Here is a 19,715-nt window from a genome sequence, read left to right on the forward strand (position 1 = left end):
CTCCACAGCAGTTGTGGATGGATGGCTCTTCATAGTGAAGTTGACACCACAATGCAAGGGCCAGGAGCCCATTACCACGCAAGTCATGCCTCAAGAGCGCTCTACCTTGCCCCTTCCCCACAGTCCACCACCTGGGAGAATGCCCTGCAATTACAAAATGCACATCTGTTCCCAGCAGGTTTCTACTGAGCCCTCCTACTCAAAACATGAGGATGTAATTTAAGCAAATATCTGTGTCTGAGGCAAGCTGGGATACACATTTACAAGTCATAGCTCATCAAATCACAACATTTCAACACATAAACACTGATCCGTCTTCCGGCCATCCTCAGCATGTGCATAGTGGACCTTCTTCTCCCTTCAGGCTTTCCTTATCTTGCTGCTCCTTATCTCAGTGTTGAGCTCAAAAGAGCGAGGGAGGTAAAGAGAGTGAAAAAAAAGCAGTAGAATAAAATGTGGGAGAGTTTAATTGGGAGAGCACTAGTCTCTCTGCCGTCCCACTGTCAGGGCTTGTCATTCTGCTCGTCCCTGAGGACAGGCTGTCAGAGCAGTGGAGCCAGGCCTCCGGCTGACAAGACGTCACCCTGTGGCAGAAAGACGTGGATGTCAACCAGCCCCTGCACATGGGAGAAATGCCCTGCCCCTCTGGATTAAACACATAGGGAAATGTCTTATCAGAGGGGGAACTAGTGTCCAAAAAAGAGACAGATACTGAAAGTCACCGTGGTGCAGTGGACTTTAGAGCAAATTAACATGCCAGTAGCAACATCGTTTTGATAAATTGTCTGTTCTTTATTAAACTATTAGCAGAATTAATATTATGCTTTACATATTTTATTACTAAAATTAAAATTATTACTAAATCTCATGCCTGAGACCTGTGTTAATTTGCATACGCTAGCATGTTTTAGGGATGAATGCTGATCCAAACAGATCATTTTCGCAGCCTGGATTATGTTCAGAGGCAATGTTTTTTGCTACATTTATGTATCATGTAAAAGTCATAGAGCTGGTAAGCTGTACGCACAGAACTTTGACACCAGAGACCAGGGTTGCTGAGTCCCGCATGAGGTTTGGTTGAAGCAACAAATGCTTTTGGGTAGACAACATTTTGGAAATAAGTTTAAAAAACAACAAAACTAAAAATGAAGCCATTGTGAAGTTAGAGTTAGAACTGTGTAGCCAAGTGTATTAAAAGTACAGGTAGTGAAAGTGTAATGTACTATTATTAAAATGTGGTACTTTGTTATCCTCTGGCATTAACCAAATGTACACCTATTCAGACACAGTAAAAACGTAAGAGTCAGCTTATCACACCACAATATTGCTCAAGGGTTCAGACTTGTGTCTTCTGACTTTGCATACATACTGTGAAATAGTTTGTACCTGTGGTTGGAAAATATTTATTTAAGCATCAACAGCACAGAGAGGGGGGATGAGTGTTTTTCAGCTGCCTGTTTTGATGGTGTGTACACGAGAAAGAGAATATATGAGAATGACAGAAACAGAAGAGGGAACAGGGTAGATGAAGAGAGAAGATGCGTCCCAAGAGAGGGGAGTGTGATCCTGGCCAGTAATTGCTAATTCCAGTTGGCTCGATATCTCCCCTGAGATACATCACAAGGAGACAAACAGAGGAGACAGCAGGTTAAACCCGTGGCGCTCAGCTTTCTACAAGCAAATGAGAAACTGTGCAGTGCAACTCATCACTGTCCCCAAAGCTCTGCAGTACAGATCTGGCAGTGTATCCAATCCAACACGCTCAGAAAGCAGCAAACAACAAAAGGAAAGCAAACTGCAGCAACTAAGCAATGACTTTAATTCAGAAGCATTTTATAATGTGCTTGGGATAGACAAAAATATAAACGTTCAGACTGCTGACTACTAAGCTGTAGATTTATGTTGTGGCGTGCTGAGTAAATGTTACAAATTCCCAGCTGGTGCATCAAACCTGAGAGAGGAAAATGGCTCTTGCTTACGGCATAACTTCTGCAGTCTGAAGGTTGAGGTCATTAATTATCTTACAACCTTAGAATACTAACTGAGCTCATCTACACAGGTAACTGTAACAAGATTTCCAGGAAATTACTGCAGTAATAAATAAGTTTGCTCAATAGAGACAATGAATCACAAGCAAAGCAGTGAAGCTTGCGTTTACCATCTGAAAACAGTAGGCAGGGATCTTTTCATTGTCTGATGTACACTATGTTTATGAGAGAGTTTTAATCATCAGACGGCAAAGAGCTTAATTAAAACCCACTGGTAAGCATTCATTTACTGAATGCCTGCTCACACATGTTTATTCTATATTTACATGTGTGCAAACAGCTGCTTAGGCTGTGATAGGGGAGGTCTGTCAACAGCAGCCCTGGTTAATGTAAAATAGGGCTTGTACAGGAAAAGCGTTTGTCAAAGACATGTCTCATTGACAGAGGTACAGTGTCAGGTTCAGCTCTACAAAAAATAGTGCATGTCTTCTAGTCTTAAATGATTTGGTTGTGTGTTGCAATTTAAGTAGTCGCTCATAAACGTGCACATGTTCAAATAATCATGTTTTAGTATATATATATATATATATATATATAGATATTATTACAGATATTATTACAATGGTTGCCATTTTTTGGGAAATAAACGTTAAAGGTATGTTCTTTAATTACCTCTCCATATAGTAGTTTTTATTGCAAATCTGCCGTTTCCGTGCTGGATTCAAACTGCCCCCCTTGCGTGCACTTGGGAGTGATGGAAATGATCCATACATGCAATCCAGCATTGCGTTTTGTCATTTTAACCCCCAGATTTCTGACCAAAATGACAAAATTTGACCCTCGTTATGAAGTTGATGCACTGACTACTGTTTAAATGCTAGCTTCAGAAGGCAAAATCCTACTCAAATACATATATTCTAGGATGATTTTAACCATGAGACATTACAAATCTTTCAAATGTCAGAGATTTTACCACACTGTTTATTCTATGATAGCTCTTTCTGTACAGTGTTTCCCACACATAGAATCATTTGTGGCAGAGCGCCATACAATCATCATCTGCCACCACACATTGCGTTTTGTTATTTCTTTTTTTTTAGTGCTATTTAAAACATGCATTTGTTCAGCTGCATTTCCTTTCCCTACTCTCCGTCTCTCTGTCACTCTACACACACACAAACACATAAACAGCCCCTCCCCTCGGTGCACACAGCGTCTGTCTCCATGAAAACAATGTTGCCAATTTAGCGACTTTGTTGCTAGATTTAGCGACTTTTTTTCACAAAATCTGTCAACTTTCTGTAGAAAAGACAGCGACTCTCTGTAAAAAAGTTGCCAATATTGTCCAGCGAACACGCAAGGTATTTCTCTCCTGTGGCTTCCAAAACAGTCCCCTCTCCCTGGATCTGTTTTGTGAGGTGCAGAGGATCATTCCTGTATTAAATTTGTGATTATTTGGCTAAAGATTTCTATTTCTTTCTATCTGCCTTGCTATCTACAAATTGCTTTCTAATCTGTGGAAAACACAGCTGTAATATCTGTGGCTGTTTTTTATTAGGTTGAAATTGGCAATGTTGCGTATCTAAAATCTAAATTACAGGATAGCTTTAATGCAATCCTGCAATTTTGAAATACCTTAGTTAGTAAAATATTTAATTCACTGGCCAATAAAATCCAATACAGACATTCCTGTATTAATATTTTATCCATACACTGTTTAATCATTTCATATCTGGAAGATTGTATGTATCTTATAGCTTTATTGCAATATAGAATTACATTAAGGAGAGTAATTTATCCATATCGCAAGCACTGCCATGACAATTTAACTCAACAAAACTTAGCAAGCTAGTTTTAAAAGCATTTTGATCTCCTATTTGACAGTTCATGCTACTACTGAGTTACTATCACTCTCTCTAAATGAACACTCTGATAATGCGGAAGGTTTAGCAAGATTGTAATCCATGGGTCAGTAACCTGGGAACACAGCAAGATCGTGATCCATCATGTTAATTGTCCCGGTGCCAGCGCTGCAAGATAATAAGCCACGAGGGTCGCCATCAAACCAAAAAAGAGCTTTCACAGAGCTTTTGTACACATGTCTCCAAAGTATTCTTAAGTTATATGCATTAATATTTGAATAATTTAAATGATGTGCGCACAGCAGGAGCTCCAGGTGCTGGGCCTGCGCTCTGACCCGTCGCTCAAAATGCTTACAATATGTGTAGGGATGTGTGTATTTTTAACTAAGGAAGGATAAAAGTAAAATGACAACTGTCTGTGAACACTGACAGAGTTTTCATGTTCAGTCTTAGCGCAGAAACACAGACGTACCTCACTAAGAAGTGATTATCAAAGAGATGAGCAATCTCACATGTCACAAACCATTTCACAATAGTTCTGTTCATCACATCAGTCCAAGAGTACACCAAAAGATTTCCACTGGGTCATTTCATTGCCTGACTGCAGATGCCATTGATTATCATGACTCAACCTTCAGCTTCCTTAAAACAAAAAAATATATATATATATTTATAGGAATACACAGAGTTTGTTGCTAGTGCGTGTGAAATGCAGGTCTGATCAATTTATCAAATAAGCTGGCAGTCATTGTCATACACTTCAGCCTGGATTGATAGTACTCTCTGCACCCGGCCACACAGCGCCACTCCACACTTCTGACATTTGTCTACAGGTTACATTTTTTATTAACACAGCTGTATGTTGTTATTGTTTTTGTTGTATAAGTATGAGGGGCAAACCTGTATTTGTACCATTGTTTCAACGGGTAACTCTCTGCTATCGCGGCGGACAGAGATGTGACCCATGGCCAGAATATCATAGTTAATAAAAATGCAGCGCAGTGACGATACAGTCATTTCATGCACACAACGTGTGTATCTGCCATTTGACCCGTGCTGGACCCGTTCATAATGATCAGCCGTCGCTCTGTGAGTACGTCCATTGCACTCCCCCTCTCTCCCTAGCTCTTTTAATCAGTTATTGTTGAAAACAAGTGAAGGAGCTTTCTCAGAGATGCATTTAAAAAACTAAATATATCCTACGCTATTTATTTCAGATAGCTAATTTTCATTTACATGTGTTTCAGCTGTATGTCTATACAACATACAACTTCAACATAAGAATGTAACATAATATGGATGTGAAAGCAGTTATAAACAGCCTATGTGACAATAAAATTTGTTTTGGTTAAAATCAACAAATTATCGTGAGAATAACCGTGATCACAATATTGATCAAAATAATCGTGATTATCATTTTGGCCATAATTGTGCAGCCCTATCGCAGGGGGAAAATAAATATGGCAATGTCCATTTTTTCCAATATTGTGCAGGCCTACTTGGATAGTAGGCTCTTATGTACATCCAGAGAGATAATCTGTATGTTTGTTTAGTGTACCTATCTATGTTACTTGTACTACAGCTAAATTAATTAGTTGTGTATGGTCATGGATACAATGTAGAAGTGGTTCTAGAAAAAGTTTAGTTTTTTTAATGTAGTAGCCAATTTGAAAGAAGAAGAAAAAAAAAACGCAGATGAGAGCTACTCATGCTTTATCAGGGTTCAACAGTTCTTTTTCCACTTGCCCGGTCAAATTAAATAATTCAACAAGCATTCTCCGGCGTGGACAAGGGCATGGGGGTAACGAATGAGCAAGAGGGTTGTTATATTTACTTGCCTCTGGCCATCGGGTAAACCTTATTGTTGAACCCTAATTATATAACTAGTTACATTTATTGACATATCATACCAAAACAGGTTTTACATTTTAATGGTAACACGTCAAACACAATGTACCGTAGGAGGCTACCCCAGTATAAACCCAAGTGTATATACACAAGATCAAAGCAATTTTATATTTAAATAATACCACTGACATACAGGATGTTCTTTGATACTATGAGATAACGGCTAGTACTATTGTTATATATTCTCCTAGGAGGATTTCAAACAATTGGATAGATGTCCAAAGTTGTTTTGTTTTGGTTCCGGCTTATTTTCTTCTTCTGTGTAAATCACATCCTAACATTCATATTGCAGAGTGAGTGCTGAAGCCTACTACGGAAAAGCCTTAAAACAACATGGCCTGTACCACCTATGCCAAACTCATTTCAGTGAACACACAGGCAAAGTAAGGAGACGAAAGCCCCTGGCATAAGAGCACAGCTGTTCAACTCAACATTGTCCAACTCTGCCATGGGCAAAAAAAGGATAGATGAAGTGAGAGAGGTGGAAAGGCAGATTTGAATGGGCAGAGACAGTAAGGGGAAATGTGATAGCATTTCTCATTGTTTCTCCAAAGGTACATATTCATTGACACAGTACATACACTGTATATGATAGTATGCTATTAACCTGCCATGATCAGTAACAGAATATTGTTTTGATCTGTTCAAAATCCTTCACCAGTTGGACAACATGTTATGCAGGCCAGTATTGCCTGTAGTCCTTAGTTGATGCTCTCACCACTCTACTTGTCCTGTTGTCACACTTGCACTTAAGGACCCTGGGAAAAACAGCACGTCGCATTTCACACTTTCTGTTGGTCAAAAGAATTCAACACACATAATATGCAAACTCAGCTGCACGTTGCCAACACAACGCGTAGGCCTGGCAGGCCCTGGCTCATCCATATGCAAATGCAAGGTGGAGCAGGCGCAAAGAAGAGTGGGGAAAGGAGTTTGAGCGTGAACAGCACAGAAGAAAGAAAGGCAAGAGGGAAGGAGTCTGCATGCAGTAAGGAGTGCAAGAGAGAGGACACACTGCTCTTTTTACAGCATGAGGCGCTGCATTGTTGAGGGAGTCTGCAGAGATGTGAGCATCCATGGCAATAGAAAACAGATGCCGAAGAGAGAGGATGGAAGATGGATGGATGCAGGAATGACAGCTACCTCTCAGACAAACGATGAGGAAGAGCAGGATACGGAAGGTTTTGTCGTTGAACAGATGAAGAGGAGTGTGACAGCTCCATGCTAATGTCTTATAGCTTTAGCCATAGCTGTACTGACCCTGGTTGACTTTACCCAGACAGCCCGAGTTGCAGAGGGAGCGGACCATCCCCGGCTCCCAGCAGCTCCGACCCTTCATCCCACTCTCTGCAGGCCTGATCCCACTCCACGCTCCCTGAGACGCAACGCTGCCCTGGGCCACTACATAATCCCAGCGAGGGGGGGGGCAGAGGTAGCGGCTTTCCCTGTTCAGCATTGCAGCATGCAGGCACATACATGCATACTCACACAAGTACATACAGTACACAGACAGGGGAGCGATGCAGGTGCTCCCTCGTGTAACTCCTATCTCTTCACGTGCATTTCTTCCCTTTGTTCCTGAAATTCATGCGCACTGAGGATACACACATTCACAAAGCTCGGCACATTTACAATTCTCCTCCACATGCTTCTCTCAGTGCAGTGCAGATTGGAGATGGAGGGAGGGAGAGCGTGAGTGAGTGAAGCAGAGAGGAGATAGGACTCGGCAGCCAGCAGTCATTTAGGACCAGAATGCATTGCTTCCTCTCTGTTACCTCCTCCCTGACAGAAAACGTCAACTATTTTAGGAAAGTGAAATGGCAGAGATGGTATTAAGTAAAGGCTATGTCACTAGAAATGACACCACAAAGAGCTTATGTATTATGTATGATGACACATGAGAGATGAATGTATTTTAGAAGTTTCTTTTTCATTATTATTTGTTTTATTATTAACTGGTAGTGCCACTAGACCAAGGGCACAAGGTCAAATAAGACATTCATCAATAAAATGTCTATTTCCACTCCCTTTGATTGATGTGTCCTTCTGTTATCCTCTGTCAGAATCTCGTTATTGTACTGAACAACAGCTGCTGATGGACCTCTTCAAAACTGACATCCCACACACAGACTAGTGTCACTGTTCCAATACAGCACAATTCATGCTGTAGTTAGCCCTGGACTGCAATAACAAGCCTCACTCCCTCCCTTTTCAAAGCAGGGGAAGGTCATCGTTCCAATTTTACTGACAGTGTACATATCACACTGCACTGTAACTCAAGGACACCTAGAGTTAACTGTGGGTTTCTGCGAACACATACTATACATTATGTAACACCGATTCTAGGTCGGCCAAGCCTATTATATATTGTTTATTTTCACATGTATCCCATTATGCAGTATCGCCATATCCTGTTATCAATTTACAAAATTCTACTAGTCAAATGAATGATATAGAGCAAGCTATAAAAATGTATTTATATATCAAAATTTGTTATTGAACTTTTTGTTTTACACATTCAGTATGAAGAGTTTGGTCTTGTGTAATGCATAACAATGGAAGACAGTTGATTGCTTTGTACATCAAGTTGGTTATTTAATAATGCGTTTGGTTATGTCACTGAGATTGCTGTTAATTGATATCTAAAAATATCTTTAATCTTATCGTGATAGAAATTTCAGGCAAATAATCTAGACCTAAGGCTGGACGATAAACCAAATGTATCAAATTACTATTATTGTGAAATCTTAATTTACTCTCATTTCAGTAAATAAATATTCAGAATCTCATGAATTTAGAATAACAAAAACAACCAACCAATCAGCTCAAACTGTAGAAGTCCAACATCTTTAACTGGTTATGTATAACTATACCAGACAAACATATACAAGTGAGCCAGCACAAAATAGTATGTCATGTACTGAGGTGTATTAAAAAAGCATGGCATTAACATACTCTTTAGGGTGTTATTAACAATAAGTATATTTTAGTTGGCCAGAACACCCTACACCTTAGCTAATTGTGTGATTAGGCAAAGCAACGCAGCCTCTCCCTAATCACAAGTCTATTTTTACCATGAAAACAGCTTCCATGTATCAGTAATGCTATGAATATCTCTGGGCCATGGCTTTAACAAAAGCATTGGCTGTCATGATGCAACACCAGTTCCGCCTCCAATGGCCAACAGCATGGATAAAATACAAATTAGGCGGTATACACAGTATACTAAGTGCAACCCTGTCTTGATTGAAAACTCCTACAGTATCACATTAAGCTTGTCGGCTGTACAATCTGTGTTGCGGTTATTCTGTAAAATATCTAACAACAGCAAACAAGTAACAGGGGAGGGCTGATGTGGACTGTAAGTGAGGTGAGAGAAGTGCTGACGGGGAAAGATTGTTGGTTTGTAAATAAATAACATCCCCTAAATGTCCTGGGGTATGTTCAAGGGGGGTGTTGGAGCATGAAAGCTTAATTCATTTTATACTTGACCATCATCATTTATTTTCTCCAATACTTTAACCATACAAAGAGAGCCAAACCTGAATGGTCAAAATAGCAGACTTTGATGCATTTGGGGTCTATTTTAGGGTTTATTAACTTTTTTAAGCTAAATGACATGTAATGTAATGTTAAATAGTTCAGTCTTGTTTTCAGCTATTACTCCTAACGGTACTCACTTTGAGCTGCCTTTTGTGTATGAAATTATTACTATTATTATCTATGGATTAAACTAAGATAAATCAAGTCACTGTTGGGCTGCTGAATGGTCTGTTAAAACTGAAATACTGCTGTAATCAGTTTAATGTTGTAAACTACTAAGTGTCACAATTATTAAGCAGGACAACTAATTATACACTATGTATGTAATCAAGTTATAAAATGACATCTAAATGAAACATTAATAATTTCTAAATAAAGGTGATTCCCATCTATACAATATATATATCTCCATAAGAGTGGTATAGTTTTAAAAACTATCTGGACTATAGACTAAAACTAAGTTGCACCAAATAGTATATAATGTCCAGTCCCACATCCCTGATTAGTTACTGGAGGAGACAGTCAAAGGCCAAACCATCTGAAAGACAAACTACTGTAAATACAAAGAGCACAATTACAGCATTAAGATCCAGGAACTCTCTAAACAGCCTGATACACAAGCTGAGCTTATTAAAACCAGCTTAAACAGCTCAAGAAAAGTGTTTAACCGTGGGAAGGAAGTCATTTTAACAGGAAAAATGACCTTTTAGAGTCAAACTCTAAGTTTAAGACCTTTTTAAAACCTTTTGCTGTGTCAATTCCAGCAGTAGTACATATAGATGTTATCGATCCATGCCAAAAGACCACATTATGCTGGACAGTGCTGCCTCACTGTCACTCATGCAACAGAAGACCACTTGCTTGAAAGAATCAGAAAGACTATCGACTGCAGTGAAATACAAGCTGAAACGGAGGGCTCCTAATGGACTGATGCTTCTCCTGTGGCGAAAACAACCAGCTTACCCAAAAGAAGTAGAAGATCTTTAATTTAACACAAGATGTAAGAGTTAAAACTACTTGCTTCTTGTGTCAGCCTGCACTGGCTCATATTAGAGAAACCATGCATCAAGTTTAGGATTTATCACAAGAAGACACAACACTTCATGTCAATGACCCAAGCAGCAGAGTGAAATTACAGCTGACTCTCAAAAGGCTGGGGCAATTAATCATCCAGACCTGAGAGAACTTAGTCATCACTGACAAATAAACTCAAAAACATGTAGCATTTTTGCTTGGCAGCTGTATGTGTTGGCACTGTAAGAACCTCTGTGAGTGGTGCCTTTAAAATGCTGATGCTCAAGGGGTCTGCAGAAATATCCCTGCACGTGTCTTAAAGCATGTAGAAGTAGTAAAAATATTTTTTCTCATTCATATGCAAATACTGATGCTCCAAATTAAAAAAAGAAAAGGAAAACTAAAGACAGACAGTAAGTGGAACCTTTTTACATCCAGAATAAAGATGCTATTACAATATCAAGGGACAGACCGATTATCAGCAGTTTGCAAATTATCTGTATCTGCTTTTTATTTGATTGATTACCAATAAGATTAATTAAAAATGTGTTACTTTGGCTCGGCTACAGCTATGTGTCCATCTGCTCTGCTTCACTCCCTACTGAGTCTGACTTAATGTCCCACCCACAACACCATCTGATTGGCTACATGTTATACGAGTAATAGCCAATCAACACTCGTCACCGTCGCCTCTGTTGACATGCAGGAGCCTGAAGCAGAAGTGTCTCATCCTCCGCTCAAAGCTGGTTGAGCTTTTTACCTGTATCGGCTCTGTATTGACCAGTACTGGTCAATCCTTAGTATCAACAGCCTTGCTTTCCGAAAAGTATGCAAATCTCGCATTGAAGACGTGATAAACCATCCTCATAAGCAATGACCTCTCCCAACTGTGTCCATGGCTCCTGGCCAGAGTTGCAAAAATAAGCAGTATTTTTGAACATTTCTCATCTGAATAGTTTCAGTTCAGTGATATTTTTGTGATGTCTTACATGTAGGATACAGTTTATTAGGCTTGAGGTCAGGTGTTTTCCAAAGACGTGCGAGACATTATCACATCGTAAGACCACCAGACAAATAAGAAGGGTCTTTCTTTCCCAATCCCATGACCAATGCTGCTACTAACCCTGACTTTGCTCTTGGCAACAGAAAAGGCACACACAAGAACTAAACAAAAGGAAAAAAAATGGTGTGAAAGCACAGAAGACGACATGAAATAATTACAAAACATGTTTCCCTTTTCCTCTTTTTCCTAATACATTCAGCTTCTTCACCATCAGTTAGAGAGACTGTAAGCCACAGACCAGTCTACTTTATTAAAATGGATACAAACACAAATTAAGCCATTCAGTCTCCCACTGTGCACCAATATTTTAGCTTCTTATGTTAAGCCCAACTATACTAGCATCACATACTGAACCAAGAGCTTGGCTGAAGGGAACCTTAATTAAACTTCATTAAAAGAAATTAGAATTTTTCTTTTTATCACTCACCGTCTGTGGTACAAAGAGCCAGATGGAGAGTTTAAATTCATTTTGCTTACAGAGAAAAGAGCTTTCAACATTGGTGACCTTTCGACAACAACAGTCTCCAGCCCACTTGGCAGATTGCAGGGTTGTGGGAAAAACACTCTTAGTTGACATAAAGAGCTAAACTTGACCTGCGAAAAAAAGATGTGTCACAACACAGAAACCAACTAAGAGGATAAAAAAGAAGGAAAACGGAAAACCTGAATACTGAACCTCTATTGTCCCAGCTGATCGCTTAATGACCTGCTTGTAGCCACATTCTCAATTTCTCAACTTCGCCTCGCTGCTGATGAAGCAGAAAAGCTCTAGACCGAGCGACAGAGAGAACATGTGGGTGTTGACCGGAACACAATGTGAGTGTAATAATTAATTCAAGTTTCATGCAGCAGGTCACTGGACACAGAGTCCAGATACAGGATACAGAGCAGACAAAACTCCTGTACAACAAAGGACAGCACAATTATCCCAGTAATGTAGTATGGATCCTGTAACAATGCAGTGCTTCAATAGTGCTGTTCACTGACTTTATAGTCATAATTAAAATAATGTATAAGTCCTTTAGATTGAGTAAACAATGGTCTAATACCAAAACAGTCATGTAAGAGACAAGAGCCGAGACTAATACAAGCACAGTATTAAAAACTAATTATCTAGCTTACGCTCCCACATTTATAGCAGAAAGGAAAATTATCTCTCATAATATTATATTCTGAGATAGATGGCCTTTATTTCAAAGAAAAATTCCAGTTATTTACAATTATATTCTGCTGGTTTTGGTGTGATAAAAAAAAGAACAAACAACTTTGCACACCATTTTCATCTAATCAGTGTTAGATGTGTCATAAGTGTGTCATACTTTTAAGAAGTATGAAGGTAAATATGGTCCAAAATGTGAGAGCGCATAGATGCGATTTGAGGATAACTACATTTAAAAAATACATTTTCATTAAGAAAAAGACTAAATCAAAATTATGTGCCCAAAAAGGTTTAAGTTAACTGTAAAGTAGGGACATTGTGCTACGGGAATTTATTGACATTTACATATCACATTTTTGTCAGTACATCCAAGCTGTATATAACAGTTGTATATGGATATTAAAATCCCTTCAGAATTTTGACAAGACGGCAGCACAAATAGCCTTTCCTTTAACTATTTGAGTGTATTTCTGATTCATAAGAGCATGTTTTAGAAGCTTCAAGAAGTTGCTCTCCACTCTGCTCCTAAAGGAAACACCCACAACTAAGGTTTTGGCCGATTAAAATGGTGCAGGGAAAGACTATTGTTACCTGGATGGCTGTCCCCAATGAAGGCAGTTCAGGGAGACTTGATTTGCTTGATTTGCATGTGTTAACTGTGGTGGCTGTGAGAGACTGGGGATAGTGGGCTCTTGTAGAATTAGTAGGCTATTGAAATGCAGTTGTCAATACAACATGCTTTTAATTGAGAATCTATGCCATGGGCCAAATAAAAAAACTAAAAAACTAAAATAGAAATAGTCTTGCAAAAACTGCACCTGCTGTATGTAGTCAGAGGCCAAAGGGCAGGTACTTCAGCATCCCCTGGGTCTCATCTGTGCATGTGCCTGCTGTAAAATGTTTGTTTGCTCTTTCACAGAGAATAGGGGCTTTTTGTCACAATACCCATCAAAACCTCTCAAACCCCTTTTGCAGCATAATATCATGCAAAAACCAATACATGAGATTGTGTGTGATTTCCGCTCAGCAGAAGACTGAGTGCAGTGAAAGAGAAAGCTGTCTTTAATGTCTTAGCATGATAAGATATGATGGAAGCGCCATCCCTGCTGTCCAGACAGCACTCACCCATTGATGAGATGTTTTAGAGTCCATTTGACATACTTAGGCCTTGGGCGGTTTCAAAATACAGAGGAAGACAAGAATAAAGAGAGAGAAAGTGAAAATTCCGATGTAGGAGAGAAAATGCCTAGCAGATTAAAAGTGCCTCGCGACACAAAACCGTTTTTTACTTTAGCACCCCCCACCGGCCAATGGCGAGTACTTTTTCAAAGTGGCGGGTGACTTTGCCTTGTACACCAGCCACAGTGGCAGGTGGATGGTAAAACATTCCTTGTAACGGATTGGACAGCTTTTGTTAAACAGTGCTGTTGCTAAGTTACAATAACGCACAGTGGAATCGCGTTACGTTACTGCTAATGAATCCCCAACATTTCCAGAGTTTGCTGCATCGTAAAAAAAACATACAAATACCAAAATAACGGAAGGCTTATGGGAAATTAAAGGGTTTACAGCCGGGGCTTTCAACACGCATATTTCCGTTAACTCCAGACTTTTGTTGAGTGGTTTTCAGTGCTAGTCCGTGACAACATATAGTTGAGCTGAGTTACAGACAAAAGGAAAATGATTGATAAAAATAAATGCGGCAACATATCCCTGGTGTTATAAGAGGCCCCCCCGCGGAGTCAGTGGTAGCTGTTGAGGGCCAAGTAAAGAAAAAGAGAAGGTACTTTTTGAACAAGGGGCGCATTGATGACGAAGGGAAAACGAGGGAATAGTTAGCCTACCTTCCCGACAACCAGTCCATGCACTGGGCTTACTGTCAAACCTACACAAAACAGTCGCAAAATGTCATGTGAAAGCTACAAAGCTTTGGAAGACGGGACCCCAGGAGCAGAGTGTGTACAAACATAAATATGTATTAATAATAAGAACTAATTTATTGAAGCAATTCAAAATATAATAGTGCACTTTTTATAAATTTGAATTCTGGAAAACGTGGCAGGAAAAAAATTGGGCATCTACCAGTCACTGTGGTCGGAAGGCAAAAAAGTTAATTTCCCATCCAGTCCATATGTGTTTGTGTTATGTCGTGAATGTGAAAATGAACTGCTACCTCCTCTGTCAGATTTAGCCACTAAGAAATAAGTGGAGAAATCAGGCCAATTACAAAAGCTGGTCAGTCTGATGTCATGTTGGCTGAGCTCATTACTATTCATAAAGGTTGCTGATAGGCAGGCTCTCATTGGCTAGCCAATCAGAGTCAAGCAGCTTAGCTTGTTGAATATTAATGACAATTGGCACAAATCGAGTCTTCCTGCAGGCTTTCTATACCACACTAGAATGGCTTGAAACAAGGTAACCGAGGCATTCTTCCGCAAAAATGTTACAGGGTCCATGGTAGAACTTCAGACATTACCACAAAGTCATGAAATAAAAATTAGAAAACAGGTAGCAAGCCCAGTAGAAATAGGACAAAAAAAATGAGTTTGATTATTCCATTTAGAAAATACAGTTAGAAAAACTACAACAAACACAATGGAGTTTCTAAGAGCAAGTCAGACCAGTAGGAGAGGAAGCAGGTGGCATGTAACAGAAAGATCGATGGTTGCTGGGACGTGCTGTTTATAGAGGGAGTGTGAGTTCAGAGAGGTCAAATCCATTATGAGCCAGCAAAGGTTTAATTTCACAGGAACAATTGGCTCCACAGAAAATGGAGAATGAAGTTACATATGGCTAAAAAAAACTAAAAAACAAGGGATAGAATAGCACCAAGAGGATCATTTATCCTTGGACAGCACCGTGTTTGTGATCTCTGTGGAGAGCTTGGCTAAATCTGGCAGTGATGTTTGTTATGTCACGAGCAGACTCTGATCTCTTTGTCCCTATTTCCCTCGTCATCGAGAGCTGATCAAGCAAATCGGCTACTGCCGCCACACGTGAATTACATCCAAGACAAATAAGGACAAATGATTCGACACACAGCCCCTGCAGAGCTAATTGATGTGGATGATAAACATGCCATCTGTCATTTCCTAGCATCCTTTTGCAAGCTCAGAAAATAATACAGGTAAAAAAAAGAAAAATACAGTATTCTTTTAGATTAATAAAGCTTCTCCGTCAGGCTATATTTTACAGATGTCATCAGAATGCATTTGTTACTTTTTTAGTAAATCATTATTTATTGCCATGTAAACTGGTGTAATAAAACTAACTGCAGCCAACACTCGGTCTTACTAAAAAGAGATTCTTCACTTTTCACATTGGAAAGAGAGCAAAACAATACATTTAATACATTCTTCAACAATGTTTTAAATTCCCTGTCAATGGAGGGACATTTTTACATGTTAATTTCTTACTTTATTTAATTAATCATTTATTTAAATATTTTTTACATATTTATATTTTATATAAATCTATAATAATGTTTTCCAATTTCATAGCGGAGTTTGTCACCTGAGCTCAGATCTCTACTGTATACACTAACACTGGAAATAAGCTTACATATCAGCCAATATCCACCAATATACTGTAATAGAAGGTACACCGTATATACACAGCTGCATCCAATCATCTTAACCAGATACACATGTATGCACACAAACACGCACACACACATTCCTGAGCACAACGGTAATGGAAGAAAAGCCAGATACTTACAAGAGGAATACTGCGTCTCTACCCATCTCTATTTTTCCCTCCAGACTTTGCAGGACAATAGAATGTTTAATGCAAAAGAAACGAGTGAAGAGGGAAGAGTTAGAGAAAGCCGTAGGTCGTTCTATTCAGAACTTAAACCCCTGCTGGAGCAGAGTAAATAGCTTTTGGAGAGAAAGGAGGAGAGAGAAAGAGGGAGGGGGTGGGAAAACGAGACAGCGAGTGAGAGGGTGACTAGAAGAGAGAGGAAGAGCGAGTGCTGGAGCGAATGTAAAGGGGAAAAAACAGTCAGGACCAGGAGGGGTGGAAAAACATGACAAATTAAGCTTGTTTAGGGATGCTGTCCTAATTCTGTTTCAGAACCATGGACAGAGCTCTACCTTTTACTGTAAAGGTACAATTGGAGCAAGGATGTGAAATAAAGAAGAAAAGAGAAAGATACAGGAAAAAATAAAAGAGAAATAACACAAACAAGAGGATAACTATTTGTAGTGACCAAACCCCTACAAGTAAATCTTGTGACTACCAGTTTACTCACACACATAACCAAAGTTTGTTGAAGTGAAACATCAACAAAGAACTGTCAGATGCACTCACTCAATGCTGATGCAGTCTCAATTAAATAAAAGTTCTCAATAAAAGTTGTTTAAACTCAAGATACACATCAGGGTCCGCTGCCGGAAGAGAGCTTCTACTGTGGGTCTGTAACTGCTGCTGTTACTTTCCTTCCTGGCTCAGCTGTATCTGTCTGAACTTAGCTACACCCAGAGAAACCACTAACTGGATGACTGGTTCCAGCATTCATGAATTTCTCAATTTGTCCACCATCTTCTACTAAACCTTCACAGTTTCCACAAAAATTCACCATCCAAGCATATTTTACTGGTGTTCAATTCAAATAGGAATACATGCCACACATGCATATTAAAGCCACCACTAGAACCAGTGATTCAACGAGCAGTGAGCTCACTTTCACAAGCAGTGGCAAGAACAAGACAGGGACCCTATAAAAGAGATCATGTTGAAGTGAAGTGAAACACTGCCACCTGCTGGACTTTTGCCCAGTGAGCTGCTAGAAATCCAATCTAAACTTAAATGGAACGAGATGCACTCATGGAGGGACAGGCAATTTACAAAAGTAGACTTATAAATGGAAAGGCTGCAAATGTCACACCAGTACTAATGAGAAATTCATGTAATGGATACAGGGTTCAGGTCATTTGTACATAGAAAATAATCTCATGGCTCAGAGACAAAGAGAGACTTGAGATTAAAGTTGAAAGATTTACAGCGAATTCTTAGATTTTAAGATTTTCAAACCTGCTTCTAGGGCTAAAATGAAAAGATAGAAGCACTTTCCACTAGAGCTGGGCGATATGGAGAAAATCAAATATCCCGATATCGATATTGTGGCGATTTTGTAGGGTTGACAATTGGTGCTTTCACAAAATATGAGATTTCTGATGAATAATCGGTTATGTTGATATAATAACTATGTCGCTAAATGCAAATAATAGAACAGCTAGAGCAGTCTGGTGTGTTCAGATTATTACATCACTCTACTGTAATGCAGTCTTTAAAACCAGGAAAAGACAACACTTGTGTCATATCAGGATATTACAATATCTACAATTTAAGACGATATAAAGCCACATATATCAATATCAATACATTGCCCAGCCATACAATCCACAAACACAATGTGCCCAGGGTTTTGTACTGTGCTCCTTCTCTGTGCTGAGGAGATCATTTGGAGCTTTTTGTTCCACTGACACAGAGGACAGTTAATGACTGTCACAGATCCATGATTTCCTACCACAACGGAGATACCAAGATGCTCTGAAAGAGCCTAATAGCAAAATGATTAAAATATAGCCATTTAGTAAGGTGTTAGAAGCACTACTCTCAGTTGCATCAACACTATACATAATACACTTCAGGAATACTTCATTTAATGTAGACAGACCCACACAATGTCTCTTTTTCTCATATTTTCTGAAATCCTCCTCCCACAGATAGATTAGCTGTGAAAGGAAATGTTAGAAAAACCCAAAGACACACACACACACACACACACATTCTTTCACTAAGCTTTGAAGCAGTTACTGAGTCAAAAGTTTTAACAAATTACTATTGACTATTTCATCAATTAAAGGTATAATGCATGGCAAGCAGTTACAGCACTGATACAATAATTACTACAGATTTAAAATAGTGTGTTTTACACAAAGTATTTTAGAGGTCCAGAATGTGTTACAATCTACAACGTGCTATGAAGGTAACAGTGAGCCTGGTGATGAATGGCAGCAGACACACAAAATCTAAGATACACAGAAGCAGACGTCTTTGTTTGTTTTCATGCATTTAAATGGCAACAGCTTGCTAAGAATGGTGGGATGAAAAGCATCATCTTGCAAATGCTATGGTAGCACATTTGGTCTAACAGCTTGCCTGACATCAAACCTGTATCAGGAGCAGCTGCTCTTCCCTTCACTATGTATCAAACAGATACACTATGTTTTTACTTTAAAAAGGCATTTACAGCTACTGGACTCTGAAATATTTTTGTATATTTTGTGCCTGATGAACTTCCTTTAAAGTGCAAGGTTTGTTTAACACATATGTGGGGAAAAAAAAAGCTAATAATTAAGAGGGGACAATATATGAAAAAGGACATTGAATTCTGGTGGTGTAGCTGGATCGGCATACTGTAGTTGAAATTGATAACAGACCATGCTGCAGAAAATATACAAATTGCATACACAAACAATCACACAGTAAAGTAGGTAGTTTAATAGCCTAACTTTTTTTTAAATACAAATGCACCAACATTCCTCTCCTGCTTACATTGGTGAGCTAAAAAGTACTCTCATTTTCCCAGTCCATATTTAGTGAGCTGACTTTCAAATAGAGGCCAGAGGAACTTATAGCCTGTCTCAGTGTCTGTGGACCCTGTCTGCATGAGACTGGGGCAGGGAGGCTTTGGGATGATGCCAGGGTGAAAAGTGAAGAAAATATGGTCCTCCCAGGCTTTTCCCACAGCCTTTGACCTGCAAGACCTAATACAACTATAGAAGAGTAAGTCCTCTTGGAAAGGAGAGTATTCTGTCAACAGGCTGAATGGAAGCACAGTTTTTAATGGTACCATTAGCATACTCTAATTTGTTTTCCAACTCCACCAAGCAGACGGCACTGCCCTCTTCTGGGTCACACTGGAATCTGAATTACATTCAAGAAGGAGGGTATGAGCTGAAACACCACCTGTGCTGAATATCAAATGCCAGGGGAAATTGGAAACTCAATTATAACCAAATATCTGCGGCCCACAAAGACGGAGCACATCTCGTCAATTTTGTCTGCTAGCAAACAACAGAAAAAAGCCTCAAAACTGCTGTGTGGAGATTTTCACTACCAACACGGTAAATAACCCATGACTTAAGTTTTTATAAGCTGCCGACCGAAAG

General features: G+C 39.3%; 1 protein-coding gene across 4 annotated transcripts in view; it reads right to left on the minus strand.

The window, feature by feature from the left end:
• Window positions 1-19,715, minus strand: part of si:ch211-106a19.1 (uncharacterized protein LOC561797 homolog) — a 50,573-nt gene that overhangs the window by 22,978 nt on the left and 7,880 nt on the right. The window contains exon 1 of one of the 4 annotated variants that reach the window (XM_034871582.1): window positions 16,255-16,518. The exons of 2 other annotated variants lie outside the window; for them this stretch is intronic. The gene's annotated coding sequence lies outside the window, so the exon portion shown is untranslated. Of the gene's footprint in view, window positions 1-7,018; window positions 7,041-16,254; window positions 16,519-19,715 lie in introns of those variants that run through there. One more of the 4 variants, XM_034871581.1, reaches the window with a different exon arrangement.

Source organism: Etheostoma cragini, chromosome 5, assembly GCF_013103735.1.
Source record: "Etheostoma cragini isolate CJK2018 chromosome 5, CSU_Ecrag_1.0, whole genome shotgun sequence".
Lineage (NCBI taxonomy): Eukaryota > Metazoa > Chordata > Actinopteri > Perciformes > Percidae > Etheostoma > Etheostoma cragini.